The 15709-nt window shown below is 34.9% G+C and overlaps 2 long non-coding RNA genes across 2 annotated transcripts; both read left to right on the plus strand.

Annotated features, from left to right (window-relative positions):
• Positions 1 to 2664: 2664 nt before the first annotated feature.
• On the plus strand, positions 2665 to 4645 carry LOC140893418 (uncharacterized). The gene is made up of 3 exons (XR_012153134.1): positions 2665 to 2785; positions 3902 to 4096; positions 4367 to 4645. It is a non-coding gene; the product is annotated as an uncharacterized lncRNA (long non-coding RNA).
• Positions 4646 to 4839: 194 nt separating this feature from the next.
• LOC140893417 (uncharacterized) lies at positions 4840 to 7323 on the plus strand. Its single transcript, XR_012153133.1, has 5 exons — positions 4840 to 4974; positions 5335 to 5439; positions 6378 to 6464; positions 6714 to 6762; positions 7144 to 7323. It is a non-coding gene; the product is annotated as an uncharacterized lncRNA (long non-coding RNA).
• Positions 7324 to 15709: the final 8386 nt, after the last annotated feature.

Below are 15709 nucleotides of genomic sequence, written 5' to 3' on the forward strand. Positions count from 1 at the left end.
ATGTGCAATGATATCAGGCTCAGGCCAAAGAAGACACAACAGTATTAAAATCTAGGCACTGATAAATACCTTCCACCTCGTATAGCTTCAGTGGGTTTTCCTCTAAGCTCTAACATTTACAACAAATGAAAAATAAACATCACTGGAGTGTTCACACAATAAACTCATTTTAAAATTTAGTTTTTCCCACACATCCATTTTCTTACAAAACTCACATCATTAAAAAAAATACTTCATTCTCGTAACAAAATCCACTAGTACACCATTCAACAGACAGAATACTTGCTATAGACCAAACTGTCTCCTCCATAAAGGAATGGCAATGTCATAAGATACCCCCTAAACAGTGCCAGCTAATATACAAATTCTCGATATTATGTTTAAAAAAAAAAGTATCCAAACAAGATAAAGGAAAATAAATAGGGTCAAACCAGATCAGTTGAAACCCGATAGTCATCAATAAAAACAGCAGAAAATGTCTATGTCCATGACCATAACCTAAACACGTATAAATTCCAAACAGGTTCTCCATTAAGCAGTTTGGATTCTTTCTAGACTTTGGCAGGAATCAAAAGAATCATTTATGAACACAAAAACACATCCAATGTCACACAACAGAATTAAAAAAATATCATATAAATAAGAATGGGGAAAAAAGACAAAGGATTCAAGTCATCGGAAAATTATAAGCCTTTGGCCATGGATTTATCAAGAAAACAGGATTTTCTAACCAAGGAAAGGCATACAGAGGCCCATGCACATACATATATCCTCACTAGCATAGATATTTAACAAAAAGGAAAAAAAAATCAAATTAAACTAATTCAAACAAGACTTGCCAAAATCTAGATATAAAAGAGTATATTGTTTAAATTTGACAGCAAAAAATTCTAAATTTAATATATAAAAGAGAATATTGTTTAAATTTGACAGCAAAAACTATTTAATTTTATATACCAAAATAAAAACCAATAAGCCACCTTTATTTCGTACAGTATCCAATCAACTATGCAAGGAAAAAAAAGGTCCATGCAAAAGCCTCTGTCGAATACATTGCAAATCCATATGCAGATTAAACTAATAAACAAACAACCATAATTTTAGGCAGTAAAACCATTCTCGAATTTCAGATGCACAAAAGAGGAATAAGATAACACCATCGCTAAACTAATATAAAAAAAAACATGATAAGCTGAATGCCAAAGCTGATTATTCATACTTACATAAAGATTCAGCTTTATCGTAGATATACTCAACGAGGTAGCTCGATTCGCTGTAAATTCCTGCTAACAAAACAAATCAAAAACAATTATGCAAGAAATCCGTATTAAAATTATTTCATTTCATCACATAAAATTCAGAAAATGCTCATGGTAGATTGAAATCGTGACTGCCTCGGGGAAATATTTGGAAACCCTAGAAAATCATAAACGACAACTACATCTCATTCTCAGTGTCGCTTCTTTATCTGAGTTTTTTGGCTTATTTTCAATGAGAGTAAAGAAAAAATATTATGTGCTTCGTCTATGCTATGAACATTTCGACATTCGGAGGTGCCCAAACAAGAAGGAACCCAAAAAAAAAATAAGCCCAAAAAAATAAAGGAAACAAGTACATCTGCGCTAACATTTTTGCATCTAGATACATCATATATACTTGCTCATTTCAAATTCAAACAAGAAGCACAATCTTATCAACTTAAAGAGTAAAGTCTCCACCATGACAAAACAAGGGACATATCAAATGACAACAAAATCTCCAGCATCGTTTATGGTCACTCAAGCACACCCAAAAATATTTCATGGATCCTACCTTGCTTAACTCAGCCAAAGTAAGCACAGTCAGCTTCTTCAGCTTTAGGACTTGATCAGGAACCAATTGTGGAAGACGGTGTGCATCACCTGCGTGACAGAATTCTCTACAAACTCATCCACGAAGAGAAGAAACTCCCTTGAAAAAGGTATAAATAGAACTACCATTGCTTTAAGTCACTATAAGTTATGAGTATGCCTATTTGCAAAAGATTAAATAGAGTTACAACAAGAAGAAAGATTCTTATTGCCTATAAACACCCAACGACATATTTCTAAGAATCAAATTGCAACTCCAGAAGGTAAAATTTCTTTTGCAAATGCAGTACAAGCATTAACTGCTGTGTAGAATGCCAGATTCTATAAAACTTGATCAATTATTATTGTAGATAAGGCAATGAATATCTGAAATTGGTAGTTGGGTGGTAGCTCTATTTAAACCTTTTACAAATAGGCATAGTCATATCTTGTAGTGACTTAAAGCAAAAGACTAAAGGCTTACTCTTGTATTCACTCCATGTACCATATGCATACATCCGGAGCAATGCACGATATATACTATCACTAGTAGAAAATTCTCATTTTACTTCGGCACAAATTACTTCGGCAATAATTAATTCCGAAGTAATATGTAATAATCAACTTCAGTAAAAAAACATGCGAAGTAAAATCACACTTTTTACTTCAGCATTTACAAAAACACGGGGTTCACTTAGTCTTTGAGAACATATTACTTCGGCATATTTTTTTCTAATGTAGTAAAAAGTGAAAAAATAAAATTTTTAATGATAAGTGGTGAAGTAAATTCCTGCAACTCTTAACCTTCAATATTTTATCAATCTCATTTCACTTGCGATCGGTAAAAACAAGAACTCCATCTCTTTCTTTTCAACCCTAGCGGCCCGTCGATTTACAACTTCAGCCGTTCACTACCTCCGGAGCTGCTCGCCAGCGGAACCATTGGAAAGCCCAACGTAAGAATCCTTCTCTTTTCCCTTCGATTCGGGTTTTAAATGTTTTGGATGAGTATTTCTATTTTTTAACCTGAAATCGAGTTTTTTTTATTCATCAATTTGGGTTTCCTCCTATTTGTTCACTTTAGCGCTGTTTATTCTACAATGATGCTCTGCGTTTCGTGTTTTTAGGGTTTTTGGTTTCAATTTCCCTGTAACGTGAAGGGAACACCCACCATCTTGGTTGCATTTTTGCTATCGCGCACTTTCACGAACGAAAACCCAGTAATGATGCAATTTGGTGTGTTGTAGCAGCTTAAATTTTTTTATGGACCTCGAGTAATTTTTTTTGTTTGAAGTTCTTGCTTGTTCTGCTCTGGACTCCTGCACACACATACGCACGTTGTCTGTCTGTGATTTGGGCACCCTGCGTCAAATGATTTTCCATTGGAATATAAGTGGCAATAGGATCTAATGGTTGGTTTTGGGTACTGGGAGACTAGCCTAGACCAATGCCCAAAATAGAACTTGTAGTAGTTTTTAATAAATGCAAGTTTCAACCATGTCTAGCATGATTAGTTTTTAGAATGAGTTTCTCCAGTAAATATAAAAGAAACCTATTATTATAGCAACCATAAGAATGCTATCAGATTAATTTCTTGAAGTTAGTGGAATGTTGGGATTAGGAATATGTTTAATTAATCTTCATTACAATCTGAAATGCTATGTCTTGACCAGTTTTTTGAGTCTTAGTCATGATTGACCTGAGTTGGGAGAGAACACACTCCTTAGCTTTTGTGGTAAAATTTATTGCGACACATTTCTTGAAGAATTATCATTTCACCATTGGCTGTGCGAAAACCCATTTTGACATATATTTGGTGGACTCGGGTTATTGTTTACTGGAGAAGGGTTGATTATATGTCCGTTGCCTTCACCATAATAGCAGTTGGAAATTCAGCAGTGGTTATTGGTCTTTGGCCTTCACATGTTATTTGGACTTACTACTGTGTGGCAAAGTACGTATAGTAGCAATATAGTTAACTATTGGCTTTATCGATGTTACACAATGCATATGTTACCATGCCTACTTCGAGTTTTGCTCTGTAATTTCTCGTCTTTGAATTCAAAATGCAGAAGCAAGAGGTTAGGGTGGATTTTGAAGATTCTTGTATTGCTTTCGTTGTCGGTGCGCTTTTGATCCTCTGGACTATCGTTGCAATAGTTAGAAGTATTCTTGGTGGAATATGATATGGGTTTTTGCTCCATTGATTGCTACCTTCGAGGTTGTCGGAGAGAGAGTGACCGAGAAATGGAAGCATTGTTTTTTTGGTCAGTATGAGATTTTTATTTAACATTAATCACTTCGAGCAAGATGATTGATGATTGTCATGGTTTTTCTCTGTCTGATTATACCTTCATGTTGTCGTGGTTTTTTGAAATTTTAAGAATGGTTTTAAGATTAATCTCATGTATCATTTTAAAATTTTATTTTACTGCATAACCTAGAAGGTTAAGAATTAACTAACTACAAGACAATAATCTGACTAGTTTTCTCTTTTTCATTGAACTTTGCTTGTTGCTTATGCTTTATGATACCAGGATGGTTGTTATTCGACTCTCGAAGACATTTGTACGGTAGTTCAAGATTTCATGGATTTTTGCTTCCATTCGTACTTCTCCTACATGGATGAATTGAGTGAGGAAGTGTACGAAAACGAGAAACCAATGGAAATACAGTGAGACTCTTAACTCACTGGGTTAAGAAGGTCCATTCTTGGAAACTGTTTGTGTTCCATTTGCTGGTCTAGCAATATTTCTATGGCCTCTGGCTGTAATTGGGGCGGTTTTGGCAGCTTTCATCTCGAGTTTTTTTCTTGGTTTTTATGTGGATTTGTCGTGATTCAGGTGTGCGTTCAACAACTTTTGTGCTTTTATCGATTCTCTGAGACCAACATTCCCTTCCAAATATAAAGAAATTCTCGGGGCAAAAAAAAGTTTGTACTTCTGAGCTCAATTTCAGATAAAGATGTTTTTTTTGTTCATGCTCTTCGAAAGTATTGATCATTGGAAAATTGGACTTTTGTGAATGCAAATTATGTTGTTCGAAAGTATTGCCATGGAGCAAGATGCAGATTAAGTGGAAAGGTTTGGCTTGGATCCACCTCAAACTCATTGGTTTATTTGGGGTTATTTGCTGGAATTTTGAGGTAAGAATGTGTTTATTTAGCTTTCGGTTGCAAGTTTGGTGTTCTTGGCAGCAAATACTTTTGTACTTGTAAGTGTCATCGGCAACCATGTGTCATGTCCAGTGTTAAAACGATTATAGCAGGAAATTTGAGAAAAACATAAAAAATGACTATTATGTGTTCATCTGTCAATCCTTTCCATTTACTTCTGTGTGACCTGATTTTGCTTCTGAAAGTAGAGAAGTTAGTTTGTTTTGCGTTGCTACCACTGTTTTTTTTAGTTTCATGGGAATTTTTTCCTAGAGTGTTTTGTATTGAAGGGGAGGTAGCACATTACATACAAAGAAGCTGTTTTTTAGATGCCATGTTGTCTATCTGCAGGTGATCAAACACCACTAGTTTGTGCCCCTGCTACGTTACAGTACAAGATGAAAAAGAAGATGGAAGAAGCCATCCAATATGGTCCATAGCATGTCGTTATGACTTGTGAGTAACCCCATTTCTACGATGTCAAACTTTGGGTATCGTTTGTGGAACAAATCTGATCCATGGTCCAATTTTTTCTGAGGTATTGCATATAAAAGACAAAATAAATTGGTGAGGATCGGCTTCTCTTGATATGCCAAGAACTCCAATCATTTGTATTAATTTCCAAATAACGTTCCCCAGATTCAATAAAGAGTGTATGTTTCTGTTCCTACGATAATCACACGACACGAGAAACTTGACAAGAATTATACATGAAATTGAAGGCTTCTCCCCAACTCACTAACCTATTCTTCATTAAATCACAAAACTTGTAAATGAAAAATTTAGGTAATTATGTGAGCATGATCAATTCCTTGCGTAATTTGTAAGCATGATCTTTCATATAATTTGTTTTGCTATATCAAAGTTAACACAACAGGGGGAAAAATATTGAAGAAACTGAAAATACTCTGAAAAATTTGTAAGCATGATCTTTCACATAATTTGTTTTGCTACATCGAAGTTAGAACCATTGTAAATAAATACAACCTGAATATTTCTTCCATTTGGGAATTTGTATGTTAATGCAAAATAATGATATTACAGGTCCAATTCCGGATGTCATTGGTAAACTAGAAAAGCTTCAAACATTTGATCTGTCCGACAACAAGCTGTTTGGTGACATACCCGATTCTATTGGCAAATTGAAGAATTTGAACTATTTGTGAGCTTTTAGAACTTTTTCCATTAAATTTTGGGTATTTACATGTTCCTTATATTGATTCATATTTTAAAATTCTTCGAGAAAGACAACCAACAATGGGTTAAAACATAGTAGTACTTTAGTTATAGCCAATTTATGATTTTCTAATTAGTATTTTTTCCTTGTTTTTATTTTTATTGGTCTGGCATAAAATTATTCAGATTGAAGTCATTGTTTCACGCTATATATGCAGATAAACTGATTTATTGCTTTGAGTATAATCGGAATTAATTGATTATTCCCTCGTGGTTGTTCAGCCGTTAAGCTTCTTTGGGCTAAGGTTGGTAGTTTTCTTTATCGTTATATATCCAAGAATGGAGATCCCCTCGAAATAATATCATTTTGACTAGTAAATGGGGTAAGTGGATCGTACAAGTGGATCTTTAATTAGTCTCCTGATTCAGATATCAGTACTCGAAAAGCTCAGCTGTTCGAGTGTTCAAGAGAATGCACATGGCTATTAAAAACATTTTGATTGTTGTATAATTATTATTTTTTAAACTTTCTAATTGTATTTGCTTTCCTGCAGCTACCATAATTCAGAGCATGTGGGTGAATGGCATCGACACAAATATGAGGTTAGTTGATGAGAAAATTTGGAAAACTAAACTATTTGATTGAAATTTTACTTAAATAATTTTTGTATTGATCGTTACATGTGATCGAGAGATGGTTGGTATTTTAAAAGAATCTGGCTTGAAATTCATAGGAAGAAATGAAATTGGAAAGCAAGTAGAGGTTGATTCTTTCAAAGTGTTTATCGTTCTGTCATTTTCTCTTGCAATTTAGTTGTTCGGATTAGTTAGTTTCATGGATCAAGCACTGCCAAGTCAAACTTTATCTAATTTTGGTTCTTCTTTTCCTAAGTACCTAATTAGTTGATTTTCTTTAGTTTGCACCCCTGAAGTTGCCTTGGATTTATAATTTTCATTTTTCTTTCCATCGATTTATTTCTGCAGATTATGGAGTTTGCAGACCATCCGTTTTATGTGGGGGTTAAGTAATTCCATCCAGTATTCAAGTCAAGGACATGGAGGCCCTCGACTATATTCTTAGGTATATAAATGGCCAATACTTGTCGTCTTGTAAAGTGTTTTATAGTCCTGATGTAAAGTAATGTCTGGTTGTAGGTGCCTAAATTAGTCGTGCACATTGGGATAAATCTTTGTTTTTTATTTATGGATTATTGAATATATTTGTTAGAACACTTTTAGTTTGTGAAAATACTTATGGATACATGCATTTTTGGGCTATAGTCGTGGATTCGTGGATTCATAATTGTGGATTGGTAAATATACGGATGTTCTTAGTTTTTGGATGGATAATTGATGAATCTAATATTTTAATTTTCAGAAATATATATATATATATATATATATATATATATTGTGTTTTTATTTCATCAATCGATATAAATGCCACAGTTATATATATTCTATTACTTCGTCACTTAAGGAAAGTGCAGAAGTAAAATTTTTCTTTTACTTCACTACAATAAATAACATGTGAAGTTAAATATAACAATTACTTCATCATTCAATTTAAATGCCGAAGTAATATATATGCTATTTCTTCGTCAAATAAGGAAATCTCTGATGTAAAAGACATTCTTTTACTTCGGAAACGGTCCAATCTTGAACCAATTTTGACTCCGTGAACCGACCAAAGACTTCGGTATTTTTGTGTCTAAGACTTCGGTTATTAAGCGAAGTAATACAATACCCTATTACTTCACGTGCATCTACTTCGGTACTTATCTATCTACGACTTCAGTTAATATGCGAAGTAAAAGACGATAATTCTACTAGTGTATTAGCAAAAATTTAATATATAAAAGAGAATATTGTTTAAATTTGACAGCAAAAACTTTTTAATTTAATATACCAAAATAAAAACCAATAAGCCACCTTTATTTCGTACAGTATCCAATCAACTATGCAAGGAAAAAAAAGGTCCATGCAAAAGCCTCTGTCGAATACATTGCAAATCCATATGCAGATTAAACTAATAAACAAACAACCATAATTTTAGGCAGTAAAACCATCCAGGAATTTCAGATGCACAAAAGAGGAATAAGATAACACCATCGCTAAACTAATATAAAAAAAAACATGATAAGCAGAATGCCAAAGCTGATTATTCATACTTACATAAAGATTCAGCTTTATCGTAGATATACTCAACGAGGTAGCTCGATTCGCTGTAAATTCCTGCTAACAAAACAAATCAAAAATAGTTATGCAAGAAATCCGTATTAAAATTATTTCATTTCATCACACAAAATTCAGAAAATGCTCACGGTAGATTGAAATCGTGACTGCCTCGGGGAAATATTTGGAAACCCTAGAGAATCATAAACGACAACTACATCTCATTCTCAGTGTTGCTTCTTTATCTGAGTTTTTTGGCTTATTTTCAATGAGAGTAAAGAACAAATATTATGTGCTTCGTCTATGCTATGAACATTTCGACATTCGGAGGTGCCCAAACAAGAAGGAACCCAAAAAAAAAAAAAGCCCAAACAGATGAGCTAATGAAAGAACCCGAAAAAAAAAACACAAAACACAGTCTCGTTTTTCACCCTTTTCTTGACATTCACCGAAAACCCAAACAAAAATAAATCTAGACCCTCAACATCTACTAAAAATACCACGAAGCATGAGCCCGAAGCAAGAGAAGAAAGCAACGAAACTTACATAGTGAAAGTCGCGACACTGAAGCTCCGATCCAAGCTTTAAACTCACGATTGAAGTCACGATTAGCGTTGCCAAGGCTTGGGCTAGATTCAAAGAGGTCGGACAACCATTTTTTGGCGATCGATCGGCGCCGGAGGTGAGCTGGGTTGAAGGGGGCGAAGGGTTTGGCTAGGGATTGGGTTTCTCTCGTTTCTTCTTAAGGCAGGCGTGTAGTACTATGGGTTATTATATGTATTATATTTTTTAAAATAGTATTATATTTTTTAAAATATTAAAAATAAATAAATAAATAAATAACAACGACAACAGATTAAAAAATCTATTGTCTTAGACCTTCAAAAAAACTCTCATAGACAACGGTTAATTAAAATTGTTGTCGTAGATCATAAAAAACCCGCTCATTGACAACGGTTTTTAAAAACCGTTGTCTTTGAACAATATAAGACAACGGATTTTTAAAAACCGTTGTCATTTTTATTAAAAATACGGTCAACGACAACGGGTTTTTGTAAAAACCATTGTTAAAGGCCAAAAGACAACAGTTTGTGTATAAAACCGTTGTCTTTTTAGTGTTGTTAATTAGCATATTTGTTGTAGTGCCTTGAGGAAATATGACCTAACCTAGCATGCCAAAGATTTGCCGGGTTTTGACTATCGATTTTCCTTTTGTTCGTTGTTACCAGTTTATCAACATAATTTATTGGAACGTCTTTTAATTTTAAGTTATATAGATCATTTTCAAGTTGTTCATTTCCAATTAAACATTTATTCTTGTAAATATTGCAAATCTCATTCACAAAATTGCAAGAAAAACCATCTCTATCAAGCATAGAAACAGAAATAATGTTTTTAATCAAGTCTGGAACAAATAAAACATCTTTCAAAAATAACTTAAAATCGTTCTGCAAAATTAAATAAACGTCTCCCACAGCTTTGGCTTCAACTCTAGAACCATTTTCGAGCCTCAGTTGGGTCTCACCCATCCTAAGCTTACGACTTCTTGTCATCACCTGCAAATCATTGCAAATGTGAGATCCACATCCGGTATCCAATACCCAAGAAGTAGTATTAAGTGAAACATTTATTTCAATGTAAAACATACCCTGTGCAGTTCGCAACTGCTCGAGATATTCCTTGCAGTTACATTTCCAATGACCGGGTTTCTTGTAGTGATGGCAAGTATCATCATCTTTGTTCCCGTTAGAAGCCTTTGTCTTGCCCTTCTTCTTCGGTACTATTTTCTTTGGTGGGGCAGAACGTTTCTTACCCTTTCCATTTGGCCCCTTCTTAGAGTGAGAAGAGGAGCCAACCAAGAGTACCGGTTTATCCTTCTTTAATGTGGCTTAATAAGTTACAAGCATATTGACCATCTCTTCAAGGGATGCCTCTATCTTGTTCATATTGAAATTCACCACAAAACATTCAAACGATGAAGGAAGAGAGAGAAGTAATAAGTCCACATTGAGTTCATGCTCCAATACCAATTCAAGCGTTACCAACTTCTGAATGAGCCAAATCACGCGTACCCCATGATCACGGACCGAAGTTCCTTCACGCATGCGACACGTCATTAACTCTTTTATAGTAGAGAACTTTTCAGCTCTCGATTGAGCCCCAAAAAGTTCCTTGAGTTGTGCGTGAATGTCAGCAGCATTCACGGTATCCTCAAATCACCTCCGGAGTTCATCAGACATCGAAGCTTGCATATAGCATTTGGCCTTGATATCATGGTCCCACCATTTATCAAGTTTGGCCAACTCTTCCGGACTTATATCAGCTGGTGCTTTCTTCGGAGGAGATTTTTCTAACACGTAGAACATCTTCTCCAAGGTCAAGACAATCTTCAACTTACGGAACCATTCCGTATAGTTTGCGCCAGTCAGTTTGTTTTGTTCGAGAATAGAGAATAGTGGATTGCGCGAATTCATCTTAATGAAATACTGAAAAGAAACAGACAATAATCAGTGATTTTTTAATTAATTTACTAAGACATAAAATAAAGCGAAATTTATTTTATGAATGTCACTCCCACTATTTTAACGATTTCACTACCCTCTAGTGAAAACGAGAAACATCTTCTTTAGTGGGAACATGGAGTCCAATTGACAAACTATAGTCTCGAATAATATCAGCCAACCATAATTTTCAAATGGTAGAGACCAATTGCTTCCAAAGCAACCTCCATGTTTTTACCTCATATCCAATAAGGGCCCAATAATATGACGCCGTTTATTATGACACGTCAAGATGAACCATCAATATTAAGTTGTGATGAACGGTCGCCATGTGGATCCCCAGTAATATGAGCCAATCCGATGGGAGTTCCATCCAACTTACAACATGTGTCGATCCAATGTACAGATTTCTGACGAACGGGCCCCCCCAATAATATGAGCCGGACAGTATCCGCGGGTAGCATCTCATACATTGATCGTTGATGGAAGGTAAGAACATTTAAACAATATTTAAATTTCCTTTATTTATCTTGATATCAATTTTAAATTATATTTAAAATGAGGGATTTTTAATTTTGAAAATTGTCTCATCATTTAAAATTTGTATGCTTGCGGGATTCATACAATTTAGTCTAAACATGCATACAACGATAATATCATATATTATATTTTAGGATGATCGATTCCATTACTAATCGACCCGTGGTTGCCAATCACGAGTCTAAGTCCAATCCTAGGTGATATGCAAATATGCAATGCAATCCTATTACATTGTGCTTCCAATTTACATTTATTCAGTCTTTATCATTGCTTGCTGGTCCCACCTCCATCTTCAATATCTCCCACTATTTCTAGTGAATTTACAATAAATTACTATGACAAATAAAGGGATACATTATAGGGGTGGGAACGTGCCATAAACCAGGCCCACTTTTATTACAAATGATAAAATCCAATTTGGGCCATAAACCTGGCCCATTAATAAAACCCAACAATCAATAATAAAGCCAAATGTAAACAACCTAACATACACCTATAATATTGGTCATGACAATCGATCATCCTTATCCAATAACTTTTAATTCAAAAATTAATTTATTGGATATCATGCAATGACAATAAATATAAATAGATAAAATCATATTTCATACATAAAATCTTATTTTATATATAAAATCATATTTTATCTAGTTTATACAAAAAATCATATTTTACATATAAAATCCAATTTTATACATAAAATCATATTTTATTATCAATTGTACCAAAATTAATAATTAAAGATTTAATTTATTGGATTAAATTTATAAATTTCCAAAATTCAAAATTTATACAAAAATTAATTTTTCTTAAAAATTTTGGGCTCAAACAATTTTGACTAATTGCCTAGTGTACCAACTGAAACAATTTTCAATCGGGCCAAAAACTAGGCTCGATAACAATTAACGGGCTGAAATTCAAAATTTCAAAAAATTAAAATTTTAATTTTTCTGGGCTGCCCGGGACGATCCCGGGCAGTCCCCGACAATCGGGCCGGGGGCCCAGCCCTTCGCTGGGCCGCTCGGCGCGGCCCACCTGCGTGCAAACACTCTGCGCGCAGGGCAGCGGGCAGTCCCCCCGGAAAATTAAAATTTTTTTTTTCGTTTTATTTTTCTGAAAAATCGAGGCTTGTACAATTGAACAATATTTTAATCGTAAAATCCGAGAACAACCTGGCTCTGATACCACTGTTGGAACACGGTCGTTCTCCGGATCAAAAAAGAAAGTAATACCCGGTGCAGCGGAAGTTTTAAAAAATTTATATGGAACGATTCCATATGGGTATCAAATTCCTACGATTAAAATTAATAATATAAAATTTAAACAATATAAATTTTACCTTAAAATCTCGAAGCGAGATTATGGACACCAACGATTAAACTGCTCTTGTTGTATATCCCAGGAACTGATGAACGAACAATTTTTCAATCAGGTCCACGAACAGAAGTTTAATCCCTCTGATAGACTGCACTAGAAAGTCTATCAGAAGTTTCTACGATGAGATAGAACAGATATGATCTGTTAAATCAGTCTGCAAATTCAAAAATTCACAGACTGGATTTTCTGTACTGCAATAACTTATTTATAATGTGGGCTGCTAACAGCTTAGGGCCCATTAGTCATAAGTTCAAGCCTGACAAGCAAAGCCCGCATGTTCAGAAATTAATATAAAATTCATCGTGACTCAGATTGATAAACCAATTTCACCAATGTGCACAGAAACCATTTCTGCATCTTTTAAAGTCAAGATAAATTTTCTGAATCCGAATTCAGTGGTTTCCAAAAATGTCCATCACTATGTCATTTTAGGAAATCTTACTCCCTCTATTATTAAATAAGAAGTCCCACTTCTTTATTCACTAAATTTAACTCTTTAAATTTAATTATCTCAACGGGGATTAAAAATCCATTACTAGTGTGACCCTCAATGGTTCAGGGATACAGCTAGCCGTGGGCTCACAACTCCTTGTGACTCGGAACAACAATTTCCGACTTGCCCATCGAATCATGGTAAGAGCGCCTAGCAACATCGCCCCATGATTCCCTAGGTATCACTGATAGTGCCTGCAAGAACCAATAGATTTTGGTTAGCGTACAGTACGGTCCCTTAATCCATATATCCCGATCGAATCAACAACCATTGGTAAATCGAGAGCCGTTCGAGATTCGATAACTATGCAATGCATCTTGAAGATCAAATAGTGACATCGCATGTGCTACTAAGAAACCATTTCTTAAAACACATCATGTACTCTAGCCAGAGATTCGTCACACTAATATCTCCTCAGATTGCATAGGATATCCACACTCGCAAGTATGTTGTGAATCCTTAACAACAAAGCATCGACTCCTATATGTGTCGTAACTGTACCCAATCCCGACACCTGATGACCCTAATAGAGTCGGTAAACGAGTTAAAGCACAGCACTAGCATATAGAGTCTCAATGATGTTTCAAGTAATAAGGACTAATGGTGTACAACCAAAACCGCGGACTTTATCCACTCGATAAGTGATAACCACTTGGAATGTTCGGATAGGGTAGTTCGATCATTCATCATATGAATATTCATTTGCATGCTTTGAACATCTCTATGTTTCATACCAATGAAACATGGTACTCGGCATCGCAAATACTAGTCTCAATCTCGAGCGATCCTTATCCTTATTAACGGACGGCTCAATCGACTAGAAACTGTTTAGAATATACAGTGACTATAAGATGTGTTTCATGACAGCCATCCCCATGTGCTACCACATCTTACATACACTATAGTATATTCAAGGTCTTCATCTAAACATCTTATAGTATGTCACAACATAATAATATGATAAAAGATAAAGTAAATGCCATTATAAAAGTGTAAATTATATTTAACAAAAGATTGTTTATACATAGAGTCATAAAAGCCCTTAGCAACAAGTTGGCTCACCGGGCACCCACTCTTTCAGGCAGTCCATAATTTCACCAAAATATGCTCCACATTACCTCTTCAAATCTGATTCAAAGCCTATCAATTTGTCCCTCGATCCTAAAAACACTATCCTAACATCAAAGCCAACATCTAAACTCATCCAACAACCCCTTAATAGTCTCCAACACCCCTCGCTAAAGCACACTCCCAAGAAACCTAAGAACAACCCCTATGTCACAAAAAAAAATCGAACAGCCCCTCTACAAATCTCAAATCACATCCGACTCATTCTATTGCTACCACGTGAACTGCATATCACCCATGGTAGCCCCTACATCATCACACCATTAAACACCATCAACAAATACACAAAAGAGATCGAAATAAGAAAACATGGAACTGCCATTTTTGAAACAGAGGCTAAGCACACTTACTAATTACTATTCAATCCAAGGATTTTAAAATCCATTAATCTACAAGTAATATCCAACTAAAAATCAAAAATTCCCCAGGCAGGAACCTTCGGTTATGAGTAGAAGCACACAGGGCATGCATTCATCGTTTCATTTATTTTTTTAAAAAAATTGAAAATGGGGAAATGAAACATATAACATCAATTGCAACACACAATAATCGTATATAAAATGCGAGGAATGAACCACAATCTTGCCTAGCTAGAATAAGCAAGAAAACCGATGAACCCAAAATAAAGAGGAAGCTGCGGCCGAGAGGAAAAAGCTGGATTGGAATGGGAAGATACAAAGGAAATTGAGCTCAATCTTCACTCCTAGCTGGGAATGGAACGGCTTTTTGGGGAAGAAATCGAAGCTCGAAGGTTCCTGTGAAGAATCGAAGATGCCGAGCTCACCTTGAAGAAGAGGGAATCGGCTTTGATCGTTGTGTGTGTGTGTGTGTGAGCGAGGTGGTGTGCGTGAGTTAAAATGTTTGTGGGTGTGTGTAATTTAAAAGTTAGGGTTAAATCCAAACCTAGGTGAAAAAATGTCAATTAAAATTTAAAGTGCTAAATTAAGGTGATAACTTTACATCCCTAAATTAGTTCGCACAAAAATACACACTAGGATTTCCCAAATCAAAATAAAAGGTCAAATTCGATAGCTGGAAATTAAAATACTAATCCTCGTAGAGATTTAAAAGAAATAGCTCAAGAGCGGGGGAAAATTAAATTTAAAAGCGTCTGACACCAAAAATTTAAAATAATTAAATAATATAAAATTTAAAACTGATTTAAGCAATTAGATACTAAAAATTAAAAAAAAAATACGAATATTAAAACAGGTTTAGGCACAAAACTCAAATTATGGAAATTCTAGGCATCACAGTTCCTCCCTCCCTAATACAGAATTTCGTCCTCGAAATTCGAGACTCACCAAATAGTTTCGGATAGCGAGCTCTGATATCT

The sequence above is a fragment of the Henckelia pumila genome, chromosome 3 (assembly GCF_033568475.1).
Source record: "Henckelia pumila isolate YLH828 chromosome 3, ASM3356847v2, whole genome shotgun sequence".
Classification (NCBI taxonomy): domain Eukaryota; kingdom Viridiplantae; phylum Streptophyta; class Magnoliopsida; order Lamiales; family Gesneriaceae; genus Henckelia; species Henckelia pumila.